The sequence below is a fragment of the Lycorma delicatula genome, chromosome 2 (genome assembly GCF_047948215.1).
Source record: "Lycorma delicatula isolate Av1 chromosome 2, ASM4794821v1, whole genome shotgun sequence".
Classification (NCBI taxonomy): domain Eukaryota; kingdom Metazoa; phylum Arthropoda; class Insecta; order Hemiptera; family Fulgoridae; genus Lycorma; species Lycorma delicatula.
Genome location: NC_134456.1, coordinates 53278746 through 53293507, shown reverse-complemented (window position 1 = coordinate 53293507; position 14762 = coordinate 53278746). Strand labels below are relative to the sequence as shown.

Genomic DNA, 14762 nt, shown 5'->3' with positions numbered 1-14762 from the left:
TTTCATAATCAGCGCAGTATTGTTAACGTCTTTTTGTCTCCATAAACTTTTGATGATAAAATACGAAAGAATGATGTTTTTATTAAAAATAGGTACTCTAGTTGTATTGCTACAAGACAAAACTAGTCTTCTCCGTTTAGCGTTCTCCATTCGGTAACCGATCTGTAGATTCGCCGCTATTTTCTATACATGTAAAGTAGTCAAACGATTTAGGGGACTCATAAATAGGTGCCCTCAATTAATTATTACCTAACAGAGTACCTTAGTAGGTCGTGTAATGTAATAACTATTACGTACTATATATTATGGTAGTACCTTAGGTCATAATTACGTATTTGAGATTAATTTCAAAATACTTTATGTACTATGAAGATCAAACGGATCTTCATATACTGATAATATATAAAATAATAAGTATTTTTTCTAGGTTTCTTTGCGATGAAATTTTTAAAAATTATAGTTATTTCCATGGTTCTAAAATTTTTGGTGTTTTGAAAGATATAATGTAAGAACCATGATCTAATATAAATCTTACTGATCTTTACAGAAAATGGATCATATGTATAAAAATTTATATATAAAAACCAAAATTTTCGGGTTACTTAACCAAAATCAAATAAAAATAAGCATTTTATCTCATTTTTTTAAAACAACAATATGTTTATAATGTGGTTGTAAATGTTATCTACTTCATTATCTAATATTCGTTAAACATTTCTAGAAATATATTTTTCTTTTTTTACATTTCATTTTATAATTATGGAGCTTTCTTTATTCATTGTTACGCAATCCTGTTTAATATTTTAACCTCATTGAGACTTAACTAATTTAAAAACAATAAAGGATTTCATAACGACAATATTTTCATCATTAAGTTTCAACCGAAACGGAGACAATGCACAGAAATTCATTTAGGTTCTGTTTTTCCCATGCAGGTACTTTTTAAAACTGCATAAATTTCTAAATATTTTGGTTTTATAATTGTAAGAAAAAAACTTTGTGAATTATCTGGCACGATTATATTTGAGTAAATATAATTATAGGACAAAATTTTGGTTGTTGTTATCAATACTTATTTTGTTGGTATGAGGATAATATTTTTGTTGTTTAGATTCAATCAAGTAATGATCTGAGTGCATATTCTAATTAAAGTTATATATAGGAATAGATTTTCTGTGAAAACTTTGGGGATAGAGGAGGCCGCGAGGATCACGCTTCCGCGAATCGGTTAATTTGACAGCTGAGTGTTATGAGTTATGGTAGGTGATCGTGGTTGGAAGAGGCCATACGAAGGCGATAGTAGGCTGTGTAAATACTCGTACACTGATGAAAATGTCTGCCGGGGCATTGCATCGGTGGCATCCCGACAGAGACCAAAATGATGATTGTGTTGTGTTATCAAGTTTAGAGGATCTAAAGACGACCTCCGGTAAAGCCCATCAGAGCTATGAACGGAGGGGTTAAATAAATCAGTGGTTTATAACTCCTGGTAAATCTTTGAAATATTCTCTCTTACATTTTTATGATGACGAATATGTAATAAATGTTTCGTTTCATCAGTCAAAGGATTATAGACTGAAATTCAACATTTTCATTTAAACTTTAACTCTGTCGGTTCCTTAGTCTGTCTGTCAGCTTCCATTTACTGTTAGATTCGATTTAATAACACATTGTGCCTCACTGAACCTCCTAGGTTATAACGAAGTTACATGCACATTGATACATCGCATAAGAAAAAGCGTCCTTATGGTAATTCATGTGCAATAGCACGTCATAAATTTATTTATGGCTGCTAGCTATATAAATAAAGCTGCACGAATATACAAGAGACCTCTGGATTATCATTAACTTGCATATCATTTCATTTTATTGTTAGAATACGTAAGTTAATGCATGTGCGAGACTACAATAGAAAAGAGGAAAATTATTATATGTTTTTGCCTCCAATAAATAAAAAAATATTAAATGAATATACAGAATGCTGATGTGCTGCTAAATCCTTGGTAACAAATGACAAGAAATCATATTATTTTTAGTTACTTGAAAAAAGGTTTAATGAATTTAGATTCAGATTTACTGAACTTTTGTTTATTATGATTTTATTTTTATTTATTTATAATAATTAAACTGTAAAATATTTGTATATTTCTTTGTTTCAGGTATAGAATGTCGATTAAAAAATAACAAACAGTTAAAAATGGTTGCTTATGTTACTTATAAATCAACTGAATGGGAAGAAAATATCTACAGACAGGTATGACTATTGGATAACATAACGTTTTAGTTACTTATTTCTATAACTCCATTTTAAAGATATTTATTTATGAAGTTATACCGCTTGGGTGCTAACGATTCTTGTAAGAACTTAAACATTATTCAGCTTCATATAAAGTATATTACTGTAATATTATATTAACGTAATGAAAGCTGAATATTATTTTTACCTCTTATTAATAATCTATTAATTTTCCCTGTTGACTAGAGGGAGCTTATACTAATATATTATTTCTCAACAATACCGGGAAAATAAGAAGAATTTCGTAATAATAATAATAATAATAATAATAATAGATATTGTATAGTATTTTTGCCTATTATTTTTTGATAAGGAATTACTGATAATAAATAGCAGAACAGTAGAACTAAGTTTTTCAGAATCCGTAAGTGTTATTTCTGTGCATTTAAGTAGTGAGCGAGTGACCTCATGTTATCTGGTACTCACAACCAACTAAATATTGTAGCAGAATATGAATTCTGAGGCAATAAACAGGGGTGCATTCTTAAATTTTCTATTACTGGAACATTTAATTTTTTATCATAGTAGACCTCAAAATGTTCCACAGCCACAGGCGGCTGGTTATATAAAAATATTATGAAAAATGCATATTTATTTCCATATTTAATTGATAATATTGCAAAATTTTTAAAGATTTTTAAAAACTTGCTTTTTACTTTTTAATCAAATTATTATCATTCATTGCATGAGTTTAATTTGGATTTCAAAAGATAAAATCATATATTGAAATTTCTAATATATTTATAAAATATCAAACAAATTTTCAATCAGATTTACTGTGCAAAGTAACGAAATAGTGAACTTTTTGCATAGTGAAGTTTTTATTTCATTTACTTAGTATCACAATTTTCGACAAACGTTTTTATGAGTTTGTCGCAGATTTATCATCTGCGACCCCAAAAACCCCGCATAGCCGTTTTGCAGATTTTGCAGCATTTACCCCCGTACCGGGGATGTTTGCAAAAGTTTGGTGGAATATTGTATTGGATCCCAACCTTAGTAACTATGAAAAATTTCATTAATCGGCAATGTCAGGATGTATGTTAAATTAAGGATGCAAAGTTTGAGGACAAACATGAAAAAAAAACATTGTAGTTAACGAAAAGCATGTAAAAACAAAACTTTTTTTCATGTCAAATGTTTTTCAACTTTTTTCGTAAATTAGATTTGTAGCGAAGTATTTTGTCTTCGTTTGCCTACAGATATTCAAAAGAAAGGATCATTTTTGATAATTTGATTTTTATAATTTATAGTTGAGTCCCATTTAAGGAAGCGTTAATACCTTCCATTAAAACAAGTATAACATTGAATACTTAATGTTAAAATAAAGAGATAGGCTAGATTTTAAGTTAAAACAAATATTACGTGAAAGGAAAATTTTTTATTTCTCCCAAAAAGCAGTATCGGAACGGGGTTCTAGTACTACATCATCCCTAGCAATAAAATAAATTTAATTTATAAATTTAAACCACTTTGCAATTAATCTACTCGATAACAGTAGAGACGTCCGACGGTTGAAACGAGCCCATGTACTCGACTTAGGGTCTGTGTAACAGTTTGAGTCTAACTACGTCAAGTTTAGTGGTGTCGTATCTAATTTTTTGTTACTTTGTTTGTTTTGTGGTCTACATGGTCCTGAAATTAATGGTTTGTCATTTATGACTGAACTTGAAATTTCATATTTGACTTTAAGTTTGCTTGCAACTGTTTATTGTGTATTATTTATTTTGGGAGTTCCTTAAGGACCTTCTTATCACGTGATTTTGTCAGGAAACTTACTTATGGCTCCGCAGGAGAGCTGATTGTAATTATAATTGTTATTGAGCAAAAAAAATGTTATAAATTAATTTTTTTTACTAATTTTTCGTTTGGGGCTTATAATTCAGGTTAAGTTATCTTAACCTACTCCTAGGTTAAGGTTACTCCAGGTTAAGTCATCTTAAATGCAAAACTCCTAGATAAGTGAAGTTTTGCGCTGTGATTCTACTTCAAAACTAGAAAATTACTACAGTTTAATCAATAAGAGAGTGTTGTAAGCAAGACTGAATTGACCCGGTTTACTAATCTTTCCCCACTTCCTAAACTGCCGCAAAATCAAATATTGACCATTTTGGTTTATTTTAATAATTATAAAAGAACAGAATTTTAATAATAGAGCCGAAAAGAAATAGAATAATTCAACTCTACAACAAACTCTCTGTTGTACAAAATTTTAAAATTCAAAATAAGCTTATAAGTATATAATAAGCTAAGTTAATAAGTATTTAAAAACACCCAACAGCCTGATTTTTGGTAATAAATCCCTTACTTTTAAACGATATTGACCCTAAAACAATACATGTACACATACAAACACAATTACACGCGCGTGTAAGAAGTTCTACCCACTCGCATAATAGTATTTTCTAATGCCCTGATTCTAGAAAATTGGAATTTTGTAATGGATTCCTCTTTGTTATTTTGGAGTAGTGAAGAAGATTTATCTCAAGAGTTCAAACGCCTTCAATTCCGGAATGAGTTCTTTTCTCCGTTACCATTAACAAGAAACTGGGACAGTCACGAATTCAGCTTATTAAAAATTAATCATTTTTTCTTTTCCAACTTTTTGAAAACTTTTCTTCCTGTTTATTTTTTTTGGTTTTCAACATTATCTCCCATTTTATTCTTTCTTTGGTCTTAACATTTTCTTCTTATTTTTTTGAGATATATTTCTTCATGTTATCTTTGTTTTTTCTGTATGATTATTTCTTTTCCATTTTTGATTATTTACCATATAATCCAATAATAAAAACTAAATATTTTATACCGTATGGTCAAAATTACCATTTGTTCACTAAACGGAATAGTTTAATTATTATTAATTTATTTATACGACACACCAAAAATCTAAAACTTTTGTTAATTAGCAATTCACAAAGATACGAATAATACTGATCTAGTAACACGAGTAATAAATACTCTACCCTAATATTTTATGTAAGATTGTTGAATTGATAATTGTATAAATATTTGATGTTAATAAAAACTAATATTTCTGCAATTGTGTAACTGTTCACTTTATTAAAGAATTGGAGAATCATATCTCACTTTCAAATGAAAAAGGTTTAAATGAAGTGTAGCAAAAATGTGTATATGTAATTTAATAGGCGTAAAAAGAAGTCATGTGGTGTCCAAATCATATTTTTTACTACTGCATTAGTTCTTCATGTGATATTCTGCGTTTAGTTTTATTTTAATCAAAGAAATTACTAAATTTATAATTTATTCGTAAAATAAGTAATGGATTTAAAAAGAAAGTAAAACTTTTTTGACTATATATAATGTAAAAACATATGAGAAATATTACGCTACCTTATAAAAATTATCGTTCTTATTTTATTAAAAAAATTAAATTATTATACCTTTTTATTAAAAACCAAAAATAATTTTTAATCATTGTATGTCTAATAAATAAGAATTACAAAAAAAAGAAAAAAAAACATTTTAATATATTTTTCTTAAATTTTTAAACCGGTTCTATTTGGATGTTATTTTTACCCTTTTCTTGATATTTTTTTAAAAGAACACTAATTATTCAGTTAGTATTACTATTACTACAAACTGTATTAAAATCATTATAAATGTAAATTTTTATTTTCGAGATAAAAAGACATGGATATATCTGCGTGCTTACATTATTTTTTAATTATTATTATTACTATTTTTTTTTATAAATGCGGGTCTTTTCCCTTGTATAGTTGTAATAGATAATTTGTATAGTAATTCTTTTGGGATTCTATAGTAACGGTACACTGAACTAGCTCGTTTAAAACTAACTAAATAGCATATCTTAAAGTAGTATTAACAGTTAAGTTAGTAAGGATTTGCATGTAGATTTATTATTATTATTTTAACTAATCGCAAAACTGGTTACTAACAATACTTATAAAATTACATATATTTTATTTAAAAAACTAATAAATATTACGGTTCAAAAGATTTTTGTTAAATTAACTATTTTAAATAACGATCAGTAAATTATAATAATACTTTTTAAGATTTTCTTCATCAGTTATTAAGTATGTAAGAGGCTTTATTAATCTATTCATAAAATTTTCTATAAAATAATCGAACACTAAAATCTAGGTAATTTTTCTTGTTGCTTTGTATGTTCCACAACGTGATTTCTTTAAACTTAAAGGAATCCAATAATATATCAAACGAATCAATTTACTAATGACTATAAAGGAAATTATTTATCATTTTTTTGTAAAAAGAAACGGTAGTGTTCACCGAAAAAATATCACATCAGATATTATTAAAATACTATAAACTGCCGTATACTATTTTTTACTTAGGGAAATGATTGGTCAGTTGAATAGAAACTATTCCCTAAATGAAATTTTTGTATTACCTTCTAATTATTAAATTAAATAGTTTTACCGTAAATCTTCGCTAGCAGTAAACGGAAAATAAAGCGTGGTCCACGTTTATACGAACAATTTCATTATTTTAATTTAAAAAAACAAACTAACAGAATTTTTTTCTGGAGTCTCCAGCAACAAACTGTATAGAGTTCTTTAATTTTTGTAATTAAAATATTTAAAAATGACGATACTTTCAATTTTTGAATCGCTTTTGTAATTAACTGTTAGTTCATTGAAATTACGTTTTGTTGTTAAATATGAAGCAATTTGCTTTCGAACAAAATGAAGTATTTAAGCAAATTATAACGGAAATTGTTTCACCGTGTCGAGGCTCCGATTTCTTAACGGGACAGTCAGATTGAAGCCAGGTATCGTTACCTCTGCTAAAAAATACTATTTATGAATAAGCAATCTGTAAATAGTTATTGCTATTATAAAAATACATTTTTATTATTTGTCTAGAAATAAAAATACACTACATGAAGATTAGAAGAATTTTTTTCTTCTTATATATCATTAAATTAAATAGATTGTAATAAAAAGTAAGTAAAATTTAAATGCAATTGAATCTTTTAAAAGCAATATTTTTGCCAAGTGCCGTATTTATATCTGATCAGTATTATCTTTTTACTTACCACTGCGTTTTAGTAAGTTGCGATAAATAATTTTGATTTTGTTCGAAGTTTCCAACACTATTTTGAATATTTTTACATTCCTTTTGTATTCAATGACGTAATTTTCTTATGTCTAGGCTACTTCTGTTTTATTCACAAATCCCAAACAGTTAGTAATAAACTATATTCTATACTTAAAAATAGTGTGTGTGTGCATGTATGTGTGTGTGCGTGTGTGTGTGTGTGTGTGTGTGTGTATACACATACATTTTTCGTGTATTATATATTTTACATGTGTATGTATATTTTAATTATTGTTTTTATTTATTAAAACAACAGTAGGTATTTATACTTTAGTTTATTTTTTATGATAGAGAAAATAAAAATGTGGTTCAAAATTCATTTTAACATGTTTCCCGCTTTAAAATTGGAACGTCAACATCTAGAATGATTTCCGCTGTAACTTAATTTCTGAAGTTATATAAGATAAATGGAATTTTGTTTAAATTGCTTATTCTACCAATTAAAAGTAATTTGATTGGGTTATCATTTACCAAACATAAAAAAATTCGATTTTAACAAATATTCCAATCGGTTTTTGAGATATGAATTTCTGTTAAGTATAACTGGCAAATTCCAAAAAAGGAAAATTTTTTGTTAGAACAAGTATTTAACTAACAGAAAATTTCAAAGTCCCAAAAAATCATTTGAAGTTAGCCAATTATAATACTTTAATTTCTTACATGTGCTTATGATTATTATAGTATACTCCTACACGTACTTAAAAAAGAAAACATAATATTAACTTTTCACTTTTGGTTAGTAATTAATAATTTATCACCTCCACTGAAAATTTAATGCCCTGAAATGTTGCGATACTTAAATAACTTTAAAGAATTCGATTCTCACCATAAATAAGTAATTCTATTTTCATTTTTTTAGGATAAAACCTGAAAAAAATATCGTTAATAATAATATAATTAAATGCTTTAAAAGATTTTAAGTAATATTCCATTTCACGATGATCATATGATTGTTTCGTATCAATACTTTCAGCAAGTGTTAAATGCAAGACTTTAAACAATATCACAGGTATATTTTATGAACGATTCGATAAAATTAAATTATCATTGGAAAACTGTAATTAACAAAAATTTGAATAAAACGTTAATCCAAAACGTACAGTTATGTTAACTGTGCATTTGCATATTGTATTAACTGTGTTTGAATATTTTAATGAATATTTACATTTTTTTAAATATTTACATAGATTTAAGTTGTTTTTATTATTATAACGTTACAGTAATTTTACACAAACTGTTCAGAATTAAAATTGAACAATAAGTAAATAGGCTAAATCTGGAATGAACATTAAGAAGCCCAGTGGTTTGTAACTTAAAAGTTAACAACGAAAAGAAATGAAATTGAAGAGGACTTCGTGAAGTTGATTAATAAAACCACTTAATTGAATCGATTTATCAAATCAAGAATGTTTTACATTAATCTTGAAAAATCGATGAAAGCGTTATCCAATAAATTGACTGCCATATAATTTGGATGCCGATTCAAACGATTTTGATATCGTCGACTGATCAGACAGCTTTCTTGCCTAACGGTTCGTAATTTAAAATCATTATATTTGAGGCTATTGCTTATATACCAAGATATGTTTAACATTTTCCGCAGTGTTTTCGTCTGATAACGTTCAAGTATCTCTATTTGAATTAGTTGCTGTACCCCAGAATTCAAGCGCATAAGTCCAAATTGATTTATAAATCAATAATTTATTTTCTACTGAGAGCCGAGATCTGTGCCCTATTGGCCAGTACATGTTTTTAAACTTTAGGTTTAATTGCATTCGCTTAGATTTTATATGTTTTATCAAAGTAAGGCGCCGGTCAGGATAAAACCTAAATATTACATTCTTGAGAACTTGGAATTGGAATACCAAAGATAGAAAGAGTTGGGCAATTTTCCTTTCGAAGAGTAAATGTGACGTGCTACGACTTTGTTTCATTTATCTTTACTTTCGAACTTGTAAGACGGGATTCGAGAAGAGTGAGATAATCATGACTATAATGAAATGCAGCAGCTAGATTTTTATGGACATCAAGAATTGCAGTACCGTCAGCAGACGTTGTAACGGTTGTATCTGTCGTAATTGGCCAGTCAGCAGTAAACAGAACATAGAAAATTGTTCTGAGAACGCTTCCTTGAGGCACCTCCGATTTTATTAGAAACAATCCGTTAAAACTTCTTTTTGTTTAAGTTAAAAATATCTAAATTATAGGTAAGATTTTAGCACTACATAGAAAACATGCAATAACTCTTAATTTATAGAGCAACCCTATGTGCAAAACTTTGTCAAAAGCTTGACTGACATCAAGGAAAACCGCTGAACAATATTTTTTGTCTAGAAGATGACTTATAACGTTAACAATTTTGTTTGCTTGCTCCACAGTAGTATGTTTCTCCTTAATCCCAAATTAGTGATTTGAAATTAGATCATTTAAGAATTCCTTCTTTTTAAAAAGAGCTTTTTAAACAACAGAGAGCACTGGAAGCAGGCTGATAGGCCTATAAGATTTAACATCGTTTGTTCTTTACCCGGTTTTGGTGTAACAATTATTTGTTATCGATAATGACATCTCTAATTAACAAACGCCGCGACGAACACTTTAGAAGCCCATGTATTCTATTACCTTGAATGTTAGGGTTTACGTGAGACAGTATTGTTATTGTTGTATACATGCGTGATTCGCCGTTGCTAGGAGTAACAGCTTGTAGATGGTCCATAGCAACGCGCTATGGAAGGTAGGCCGCTTATTTAAAAACGACACCGAGTAAAAATATTCCTTCTTGAGTCAATACTAAGATAATAATACACGATATAGTCTATATATAATATAGTCTACAATATAATACCTGGTTATATTCAGTGTAAGATAAATTTTCACTAGAACTAACTAGACACGTCTGTCTTAGAAAAAAACAGGTGTTACACACACTGATTTTAGATAAATTTAAAAATATTTGTTTTATTATTATTACTTTTTTTTTAATTTGATAGCTCTCTATCGGAGGAGGGTATTAAGATATCTTAGTGGCATTATTATTTAACAAAATATGTTTTGAGCATTAAAAATTTGAAATTACAAAAAATAAGTTTTTTTTATTTTAGGAACTCCCGTACTCAAGGGGCAACAATCGGGTAAAATTATTTTTTAAAGAAAATAATCCATTAATGGTAATAATAGATTTAAAAGAGAACTGTTTAAGATTGTATTTAAAAAATACATAAACACAGTTATAAATATCTAAATAAATGAAATTTTAATTCTCTAGGAAGAGAGTAAAAATTTTTGGTTAATTTCTTTTCAAGAAATACTAAAGAGTAACGGCCATAAAAAAGTTTTTGACATTTTAAATGCAATAGGTAACTTACGAGATGAATTTAAATTTAAAATAAATTTTAAAAAATGTTTTCATTAAAAAATATTTTTTTTACCATAGACCATTGGAGTAGGATGGACAACGATATTTATCGTTTGTAGTAGTTTGAAAGCCAATTAAAGTAAAAGTATAGATACAAAAATGTCCTATTAACCCTTTTCTGAAGCAAGACATAGCTAAAAAAAGAAAAATATATGAAATTGCTTTTAGTGGTGGGGGTGAAATTAGATAAAAATTTTTATTTCCTTGTAGGAAGTAAAGGAAGTATTGCGATCGCAAAATATCCCGGTTTTCAGATTTCAACGGAAATATCCAATTTGGCCATCCCTGAATCCATTTTGACTAGTTTCGGCGTGATGTCTGTACGTACATATGGTACGTATGTATGTATGTGCGTATGCATTTCGTATAACTCAATAAAGATTAGGCGTAGGATACTGAGATTTTGGGGATTTAGAACTGTTGTAACACTTGTTGTGCACCTCCCTTTTTGATTGAATCGATATTAAAATTAAAATTTTAATTAATTTACTACTTGCATCTCTAAGGGGAGGCATAGCGAAGTTCGAATCAGATTTCATTTCCTATTGTTTTTTTTTTAATTTTTTTTATTTATTTTTTAAACTTTTCTTTTTGTTAATTTAAATATATTGATTTAATAGTTATTAAACAACCGTGATTGTAAAAAAGTCTTACAATAAATAATAATTCAATGATAATACTAATTTTTTTTAAAATTTTTTATACTTTTAAAAATGTGTAAATGTAATTTAATAGGCGTTACGTATGTATGTGTATGTAATAGATTTGGTGAAACATCTGATTATTTAATACTAATTGAAAATTATATTTTAGAATCGTATTATTTTTAGTTTAATTTCTGTTTTTATTTATTTTATTTAATTATTCTGGAATTTCCGTTTTATTTTATCTACATTAAGATTAACTACAGAGTGACGGAAAATAAAATACATAAAAATAAAATACATTTTGAATTATATTCAATTTAAAATGATTGTTGAAGTTTTTTTTACTTGCCCGAAATATGCTTTTTACAACCGTTCTTATGCAATATACTGTTTTATATCAGTATTATTCCTATATTTATGACTTTCTGATTAACAAAAGTTTGAGATTTCTGGTGCGTCGTATAAATAAAAGTTAATAATAATTAACCATTCCGTTTAGTGAATTCCTCTATTCTGGTTACAAGTGTTAATTTTGACCTTACGGTTTAGAATAATCAGTTTTTATTATTGGGTTATTTGGTAAATAATCAAAAATGAAAAAGAAACAATCACACAGGAAAAAAACGATCACATGAAGAAATACATCTCAAAAAAACAGCAAGAAAATGAATATAGAGAGGAAGAAAATGTTAAGAACAAGGAAAAAAAAAATAAGAGAAAATGATAAATATAAACAGGAAGAAAATGTTAAAACCGAAGAATGAAAGAAAACGTTAAGAGAACATGATAAATATAAAGAGGAAGAAAATGCTCCAAAATGATGTTTGTCTGTTTGCAAAATGATTATTTCAACATCAAAACATATTTAACATTTCAATATAAAAACATGACACCCAAGAGTAAAAGGACATACAAGCTCATCGGAGATGTCAGAAGTTGGACACAGAGGAGCCATGGAGACACGATCTTTTCGAGTTTATCCAATTCCTGTCTGACCACGAGTGTTTTCGTGATTACTTACAACGGATGGGTAGGAGCATCACCAACCAATGTCATGATTGCAGGGAACAGGACACCACGGAACATGTGGTATTCTCCTGCCAAAATGGCAAGATTTGAGAGTCAGACTGGTGGAGCAAGGAATAGCGGACGCGAGCAATATAAAAAGAGTAATGCTTAGCAACAAGGATAAGTGGGATAAAGTAATGACAGTGGTCTCCATCATGATACGTGGAAAGGCGCATGAGGAGAGAATTTGACAGGATACGGATCAACGGCTGAACTGAGGCACGGATCCGAAGACGAATGATCGTGGGGCCAGCCTCTCGGGGTGGCGGCGGGGGCTCCCCGGAGTCACCATCCGTGAATTGCCTTCAGGGGACGCCGCGGGGTGGTTTTGAATCGGATAGAAGAGAGCCTGGGTAATCACGCGGGGGCTGAGTACATGCCATAGGGATTGGTTCTGGCTTCTGTGTGGCTAGAGAGGAAGCTTTTTTAGTGGGTGGGAGCCCCGCACTACCGTCAGAGCGGGCCTGGCGGTGGCTGGCAGAGCCTTTCCTCCCACTACGAAAAAAAAACTTGTCATTTCAAAACAAACATCATTTCGGAAAATAATGTTAAAAAAAAATTATTTATAGTTATTTTATACCAATTGTAATAATGTTAGTTGTTTAAATAAAGTTCAAGTTATTTTAAAAACAGACCTTGTTGAGTTTGAACTGCATATACACTAAAATGTGTGTATGAAATTTAGTAGGCGTATAAGGAAGTCATGTATTGTCCACTACAGATTTTTATGCATTCTGTTATTTGGTTACAAAAAACGTCAACATTTTTAAGGAAAATTATTTGGTAAGTGTCCCATTAAAGATATGAAATTTTATTTCGGCCAAAACACCCTCACCCCTTTAAAACAAATTACTTTAAAATTTACTATTATAAAATAAATTAAAAAATATTTAGCTTTCTGCTGCACTTATTCATTTCAAACCTCAAACTTTAAGTGAATTAAAAAGACAATTTATATAGATTTTATATCTTTTTAGTTGTAAAACTTTTAAAATTAGATTTTAAAAGTGAAAAAAGAATTCATAATTTTGTTTATTATTTCTCAATAAAAAGGACTTATTTTATCATAATGATACAAATAGAGCTTAAAGTGATTGAACTGAAAAAACTTTCTGGCTATGTCAATTTCTGGCAATTCATTGTCGGCGTCTTTTTCTTTTATAGATAATATAAAATACGTTTAGCAACTTTTCTTATAAAAATTTTGTTTTATCTAAAAATAATTTGTTAGATGAGAGGACATTAGTTTAATATTTGGTGTAAAATTTTATTCAAACTGGTTGTTTATTCATGTAAGTAAAATCATGCAATCAAATTAGGTTTTAGAGGTTTTACAGCAAGAAGTGTCTAGTATCAAAATGTCGATGTTTGAAGATAAAAATTATGTTATATTATAAAAATTAGAAAATCTGGATTTGCCCTATTAATTCTTCAGTTTGGGCTGGGTTTTTATCTCAGTCACAGGATAAGATAGACTCCTAGATAGGTCCCCAGTGGTTAATTCGTCTCTAACAAAACACATTATTACCAAGAGAATGATTAAGGCTCCGATACTGTTAGCAGAATTCCGTGATAATTTAGCTAAAATACATAGAATATGGTTAGTAATGATGATGATATAGAATAAGGAAATAGAGTGCATAAGTGAAAAAGGATTAATCAACCCAAATAGAAAACGTAAAACGAGACAGAAAATTTAGAAATAAGAATACTTCAATTTCATGCAGCAGGCCATAATTTTGATCCCGATCGCTTACAAGTAGATCCTTGTATCTACTTATTGTGAAAGCACATACTACTTCTAAAAAATCATTTTATGTAAATCAGCTTTATTGTACGCTATGATAAATTACTTTGCCTCCAATTATTTAATAGTCGGCTGAGAATGGATTCAGGTTTCTTTTAAGTACCCTTATCTATCCACAAAAGGTGTCAATTTTATGTAGCTCATGAATCCACAATATCGGGTCTTGCTTCCATTACAATCATGATTATCAAAAATTTATTTTTAGTTAAAAACATAAAAAATACTTTTTTTATTGGTATATAATTTCCACCTTATTTTAATATAAAAGAATTTGATAGTAGTTTGTATAGTTATTAATTGTAGATTCAATTTTGGCAAAGGTTTAAATTGATTATTTGTTATTTGTTATTTATATTTTATGTTTTTTTTGGTTGTTATAACTGGTTAATTTTTTGTTATTAAAATATTATATTTTACACGCAATCTTTT

At 28.4% G+C, this 14762-nt stretch overlaps 1 long non-coding RNA gene across 1 annotated transcript in view; it reads left to right on the top strand.

The window, feature by feature from the left end:
- Nucleotides 1–14762, top strand: part of LOC142320168 (uncharacterized) — a 269581-nt gene that overhangs the window by 157059 nt on the left and 97760 nt on the right. The window contains exon 3 of the long non-coding RNA XR_012755305.1: nt 2160–2254. This is a non-coding gene — a long non-coding RNA (uncharacterized LOC142320168). The remainder of the gene's footprint in view (nt 1–2159; nt 2255–14762) is intronic.